This window comes from Rhincodon typus, chromosome 37, assembly GCF_021869965.1.
Source record: "Rhincodon typus isolate 14 chromosome 37, sRhiTyp1.1, whole genome shotgun sequence".
NCBI classification, from domain to species: Eukaryota; Metazoa; Chordata; class Chondrichthyes; order Orectolobiformes; family Rhincodontidae; genus Rhincodon; species Rhincodon typus.
The window spans coordinates 16511285-16518203 of NC_063368.1; the positions used below are offsets into that span (position 1 = coordinate 16511285).

Here is a 6919-nt window from a genome sequence, read left to right on the forward strand (position 1 = left end):
GATCAAGGACTATCATCCAAGTCAAAGTCTCCTGTTTCCACTTTCTCCCCATCCCCTTTAATCCCTTTACCCCCAAGAACTACCTCTATCTCCTTCCTGAAAATGTGGAGGAACATCCCTGCCCTTAAGTTTGAGAACACGTCCTGCTAGGAGCAGGAGGAGGCCATTCAGCCCATCCAGCCCACCCTGCCATTCAATATGATCATGGCTGAGTGATTACTGCCTTCTACCCACCACATCCTCATGACCCTGAACATCACTTCTAATCACAAATCTACTCACAAATCTACTCAAATGTACTAAAGACTGAGCTTCCACAGCGCTGCGTGGTACGGAATTTCAAAGATTCACAATCCTCTGTGTAAGAAACGTTCTCTTCATGAACCTAAGTAATATCATTTTTTTAAATTCATTCATGGGATGAGGGCATCGCTGGCTAGGTAACATTTATTGCCCATCCCTAATTGCCCCCAGGGCAGTTAAGAGTCAAACACATTGCTGTGGGTCTGGAGTCACATGTAGGCCAGACCAGGAAAGGATGGCAGTTTCCTTCCCTAAAGGACATTAGTGAACCTGATGGGTTTTTCCAACAATCAATAATGGATTCATGGTCATCATTAGATTCTTAATTCCAGATATTTATTGAATTCAAATTCCACCATCAGCCGTGGCGGAATTCAAACCTGGGTCCCCACAACATTATCTGGGTCTCTGGATTAACAGTCCAGCGGTAGTATTGCCTCTTCCTTATGTTTAAATTGTGCCTCTTGGTTATAGACTCACCACGAAAATTAACATTACCCTGTCTATCCCTTTAAGTATTTTGTAAGAATGAGATTCCTTCCCATTTTAGAAACCCTAGAGAATACAGTTCCAGTTTCCCAATCTCTCTTCACAGAACAGCCTCACCATCCCAGAAACAAGTCTGGTGAACCTTCATTATACTCCTCTGTGACAATAATCTTTTTCCTGAGATAAGGAGCACCTAGCAGATTAGCTTGGAAGTTTTAAGAGGGCAGCCAGAACAAGCGACCAAGGTGTCAGAATGAGTAAAATCAGTTTTTAGATGATGGTGGCATACTTTTGCATCCTGACATAGAAGCAAATGGATCTAAGACATCATAAAATATAGGAGATTTCTTGGGGCAGTCAGAAGTAATGGTAATATGTTTCGGGCAGCATGGTGGCTCAGTGGTTAGCACTGCTGCCTCACAGCGCCAGGGACCCAGGTTTGATTCCAGCCTCGGGCAACTGTCTGTGTGAAGTTTATACGCTCTCCGCATGTCTGCGTGGGTTTCCTCCGGGTGCTCTGGTTTCTTCCCACGGTCCAAAGATGTGCAGGCTACTTGGATTGACCATGGAAAATTGCCCATAGTGTCCAGGGATGTGTAAATTAGATGGATTAAACATGGGAACTGCCAAGTTACAGGGAATGGGTCTGGGTGGGATGGTCTTCAGAGGGGTAGTGTGGCCTTGTTGGGCCAAATGGCCTATTTCCACACTGTAAGGATTCTATAGTAACCGCATTGTTAATAGTACATACAATAACTTTTGTTTTTGTTTGAAAACATGAAATTTTATGGCATTGTTAAGTTGTTTAAAACCAGATGTTCATATTTCTTTTTGCAAGTTGATGGTCCTCAACTGAATGGTAACTACATGTGTGGATTGGAGATTTTATCATACGTGCTACATCATCTGAGCTGTGGACTCATCTAATGAGTGTTTCAGTTCCAGGAAGTTTTTTTCTTTTAAGTACTGTGCATCAATGTTGAAGGTGGCATTGTGGGTCAGTGGTTGGCACTGCTGTCTTACAAGTGCCAGGGACCCTGGTTCAATTGCAGCCCTGGGCAGGTTTCTGTGAGGGGCTTGCATTCCACCCTCCAACCTTGTCTGCGTGGGTTTCCTCTGGGAGCTCAGGTTTCCTTCCACAATCCAAAGATGCGCAGGTTAGGTGGATTAGCCATGGGAAATGCAGGGATACAGGGCTAGGGGTGGTGGGATGCTCTTCAGAGGGTCGGTGTGGGCTTGATGGGCCGAATGGCCTGCTTCCGCACTGTAGGGTTTTGATGAAAAACTGCACAAATTACTCCAGATGTGGTCTAACCAAGCTCCTGTACTACTGAAGCAAGGCTTCACTACCCCTGTACTCAGATCCTCTTGCGATAAAGACAAACATTCCAATAGCCTCCCTCACAGCTTGCTGCACCTGCATTTTCGTCTCCAGTGACTTATCAACAAGTCCTTCTGCACATCGACATACACTCTTTCAACCTCTTACCACTTCTGCACCTCTGTTCCTCCGACCAAAGTGGATAATCTCCGCAATTTTTCCACCTTATATTCCAGTCACAGTGTTCTGGAGGGACACACTTGTCAATAAAGGAGCCAGGAATATTTTGAAGTTTGGACACAGACCTTTATGTAAATACATTAAATACACTCACCTGGAAACGCGCAGAGCACGAATAAATTAATAATAACAGACGAGACGATGGAGCAGGTTTGGGACAATATAAAAAAGGGAGATTCCTTTCCTTGTCAGTCGTTATAAGTAAAAATGAGCAAGTAAATCTCAAAAGAATGTTCCAGACCAATGACTGAACATTACACGAGTTAAATAAATACAGTAAACATCCATTTACAAAAAAAAACACCTCAGGGCTTAACAGCGATCAATGCATTGACAGCAAAGCTTAATTTACATTTTCAAGCACTGAACAGACCATATTTCAGAGAAGGAGTACCTTGGTATCAGAGCGGAGATGGAATTTAAACAAGAGAGGGGCCTGGGCCTGGACACAGTGTGTGGAAGTTGGGGAAAGCATTAGCTGATGCTGCAATGGACGGGTACCAGTACAGAGGTGGGTAGGGATGCTCTGACAGACCGGCTCGCGCATCATCCCAGGAAAACTGGGGTTCAGGGCTACACAGGGTGATGCCAGGCCTAGAGCTGCCCAGTCACTGACATGACCCTGGGCAGGACTTGGGTGTTTGACTCAGAGCGAAGCCAGTGATCGCATTCTGCTCCACTTCCCCTGGAACCTTCGCCCCCCCACCAATCACCTCCTCTTCTGCACAAATGTGACCCCCATGCCCCCCTTTCCCCCCCACCAACTACTACCTGCCTCAACAGCTCCAGGAAGTGCCCCCTGTGAAATGCCCTCCAACTCCACCCCCCCACCAAGCCCCAACACTGTCTTGCTGTTTGCTCCCAAAGCCTGACATTATTATAATAACTAAAAAAAAAGCACATTTTTAGCTATTGAGGGTCCTTAGGAGGGGAGTGCGTGTGTGTGTGTGTGTGTGTGTTAGGAGGAGAGGGAAAAGCATCAAAATGGAAGCTAAATGGGGGCTGAGAGCAAACAACTCATTGAAGAAATACTGCAGTAAAACTGTTCCCCCTCCCCCCAACAAGATCCTATCACCAGGTAAACCCAGTCTGGGCTGGAGAAGGCCGAAGGTCAGCCCATAAATTATGGTCAAGAGTGAGAGAGAGGCATAGGCCAAGCTGCTTCGTATGAAAGATCCTGCAAAAGCTGTTCTGGACAACCGCAGGCTTCAGGCCTGGGCCCAGAGCTGCAGCAGTCTTCCTCCATCTCTCTCTCTTTGACAGCTTTAACTAACATCAGCATCCACCATTGTTCACCGTGACACAGACCATTCATAACTGCTCCAGCATCTCAGGGATCTCCCCCTTTCTATACAGAAATGAGAGACAGAGAGACGGACAGACTACTACAAGATGTGTTAGATACAGAGTAAAGCTTCCTCTACATTCATAGGAGAGGAACAGCACGGGGTTAGATACAGAGTAAAGCTTCCTCTACACTGTCCCCATCAAACACTCATAAAACAGGGACAGCACAGGGTTAGATACAGAGTAAAGCTCCCTCTACACTGTCCCCATCAAACATTCATAGGAGAGGAACAGCACGGGGTTAGATACAGAGTAAAGCTCCCTCTACTCTTTTAAACAGAAATTAAATGTCCCTTGATACTGTCTCCATCAAATACTCCCAGGACAGGGATAGCACGGGGTTAGATACAGAGTAAAACTCTCTCTTTTAAAATGAAAGTAAAGTTTCCTCTACACTGTCCCCATCAAACACTCCCTGACAGGGACAGCAATGTCCTGTAGAAAGCTCACTCCCTGACAAACTGTCTATTTGTGCCCCTGAGCCTGCTGACCAGACGATAATCACTGAATCAAACAGGAGCTCAGTCAATTGAAGGCAAGGGGTGACACCATGTGTGCACGCATGTGTGCGTGCGGGTGTGTATGTCTATGTGCACGCATGTGTGTGTCTGTGCGTGCGGGCGTGTGTGTCTGTGTGCACGCATGTGTGTGTGTGTGCATGTGCATGTGTGTGTGTCTGTGCATGTGTCTGTGTGCGTGTATGTCTGTGTGCGTGTGTGTCTGTGCGTGTGTATGTCTGTGTACGTGTATGTCTATGTGCGTGTGTGTCTGTGTGTCTGGGCGTGTGCGTGCATCGGTGTGTGTGTGTGTGTGTGTAGGGTTGGGAGAGAGGACACTGTGCTGTGCAGCATGAACAGGCTGAAGCTGAGTGGGGCAGTGGGGGTGAGGGGGTGCTGGTAGGAGACACAGAAGCCAAAGTGCAAGCCCGGGACGAGCGACTGGATGTTAAAATAAATGAAGAAACCTCTCAAAGGCAACTTTCCCCGGTACAGCAACAGTTTTAGGAACTCTTACGCACAAGAGAAAAAAAACAATCCCAGCACTTTATAGGAGGGGTGGGAAGGAAATGTGGCTGTGGGAGGGCAGGGCGGGCTGATCGGTGTATTTACATCCAGGGCCCAAAACAGGATAATACCTTAAAGTCGTGTCATAGCTTCTCCTGCCGTATACCCCTGAGTCACCCACAGGCCTCGGGCCAGGACTGTGGGTCAGTCCCGCTAACAGTCTTGGGGGCGGGGGGGGCGGTAGAGTTTGGGGGGAGGGGTGGTGGGTGATTGACCTCAGATGTGGGACCCACAGAGTGACAGAAAATGAAAACAGTGTCACTGAAGGAATGAAACAACCTCTCCACCCTCTCGCCCACTCTTCTCGGGAGCAACACTGGGGATAGGGGCGAGGGGAGACGGTGGTGGCGGGGTGGGGGGGGTTCTCTTGCCCCTTTTAACAGTCGGGTCAGTTCTGTGATAGTTCTCAAAACTGGTTCTTCGATTCTTCCAGCCACAATTAACTGCACGACAGCGACTCATCACAATCCCCTCGAGATCTGCGGGAGCAAAAGGGAAAACATTTCATGCAGAGCCTTTCAGAGAGTTCACTTCTGATTTACCAAATTTTGTTCTTTATTCACCCAATGTGCTGTCACTGGCTGGGTCCACATTTATTGCCCGTCCCTGGTTGCCCTGGAGAAGGTGGGGGTGAGCTGCCTTCTTGAACTGCTACAGTCAACATGTTGCAGGTTGACCCACTATGATCTTGCAGGAATTCGAGGATTTTGACCCAATGATACTGAAGGAACAGCGATATATTTCCAAGTCAGGATGGTGAGTGGCTTGGATGGAATTTACTGGGGGTGGTGTTCCCATGTATCTGCTGCCCTTGTCCTTCTAGGTGGAGATGGAAGTGCTTGTGGGTTTGGAAGGTGCTGCCAGAGGATCTTTGGTGAATTTCTGCAGTGCATCTTGTAGATGGTACGCACTGCTGCTACTGAGCATCAGTGATGGAGAGAGTGGATGTTTGTGGATGTGATGTCAATCAAGCGGGTTGTTTTGTCCTGGACGGTGTCGAGCTTCTTGAGTGTTGTTGGGGCCACACCCAACCAGGCAAGTGGGGAGTATTCCATCACACTCCTGGCTTGTGCCTTGTAGATGGCTGTGCGGGAGTCAGAAGGAGAGTTACTCACTGCAGTATTCCTGGACCCTGACCTGCCCCAGTAATCACTGTGTTTAAACGGTGAGTCCAGTTGAGTTTCCGGTCAATGGTAACCCCCAGGATGTTGCTAGTGGGGGATTCAATGATAGTAATACCACTGAATGTCAAGGGGCAGTGGTTAGATTGTCTATTGTTGGAGATGGTCATAGTGTGGCATTTGTATGGTGTGAATGTCACTTGCCACTTGTTAGCCCAAGCCTGCATACTGCCCTGATCTTGTTACATTTGAACATGGGCTCCTTCAAAATCTGAGGAGTCACAAATTTTGCTGAATATTGTGTTATCATCGGTGAACATCCCCACTTCTGAACTATGATGAATTGGACAACTCAATACTGTTGTGTCCAAATTTGAAAGCACACAGCTCCGTAAATGCCAACACTGTGTGTCTGGCTCACACTTAACTTACTGAGTGATGCTAGCACGAGTACGTCCGTATTGATGGTGTGTCAGCTCGCGGAGTCCCTGAGGGGTTACCTAGTTTACAACAAAAATATATTGGTGAAAATAAAGACCAGCTGAATTCTGGAGAAGTTTGCAGCATTCAGTTAACTGGGTCAGTTACAGTATGGACTTCCTCTGCCCCTTTCCCTCTCTGCATCTGGCTGTCTCTCCCTCTGTATGTGTCTGCCTCTTCCTCTCTTTCTCTCTGCCTGTGTGTGTGTCTCTCCTTCTCTCTCTCCCTGTGTGTGTGTGTCTCTCCCTCTCTCTCTCCCTGTGTGTGTGTCTCTCCCTCTCTCTCTCCGTGTGTGTGTATCTCTCCGTGTGTGTGTGTGTATCTCTCCCTCTCTCTCTCCCTGTGTGTGTGTCTCTCCCTCTCTCCCTGTGTGTGTCTGTCTCTCCCTCTCTCTCTCCCTATGTGTGTGTGTCTCTCCCTCTCTCTCTCCCTATGTGTGTGTCTCTCTCCCTCTCTCTCCCTGTGTGTATCTCTCCCTCTCTCTCTCCCTGTGTGTGTGTATCTCTCCCTCTCTCTCTCCCTATGTGTGTGTGTCTCTCCCTCTCTCTCTCCCT

At 47.8% G+C, this 6919-nt stretch overlaps 1 long non-coding RNA gene across 1 annotated transcript in view; it reads right to left on the bottom strand.

Annotated features, from left to right (window-relative positions):
- Positions 1 to 4429: 4429 nt before the first annotated feature.
- LOC125487179 overlaps positions 4430 to 6919 on the bottom strand; it is an 8773-nt gene continuing 6283 nt past the window's right edge. Inside the window, exons 3-4 of the long non-coding RNA XR_007265704.1 lie at positions 6318 to 6385; positions 4430 to 5243 (exon numbers count right to left, since the gene is read on the bottom strand). This is a non-coding gene — a long non-coding RNA (uncharacterized LOC125487179). The remainder of the gene's footprint in view (positions 5244 to 6317; positions 6386 to 6919) is intronic.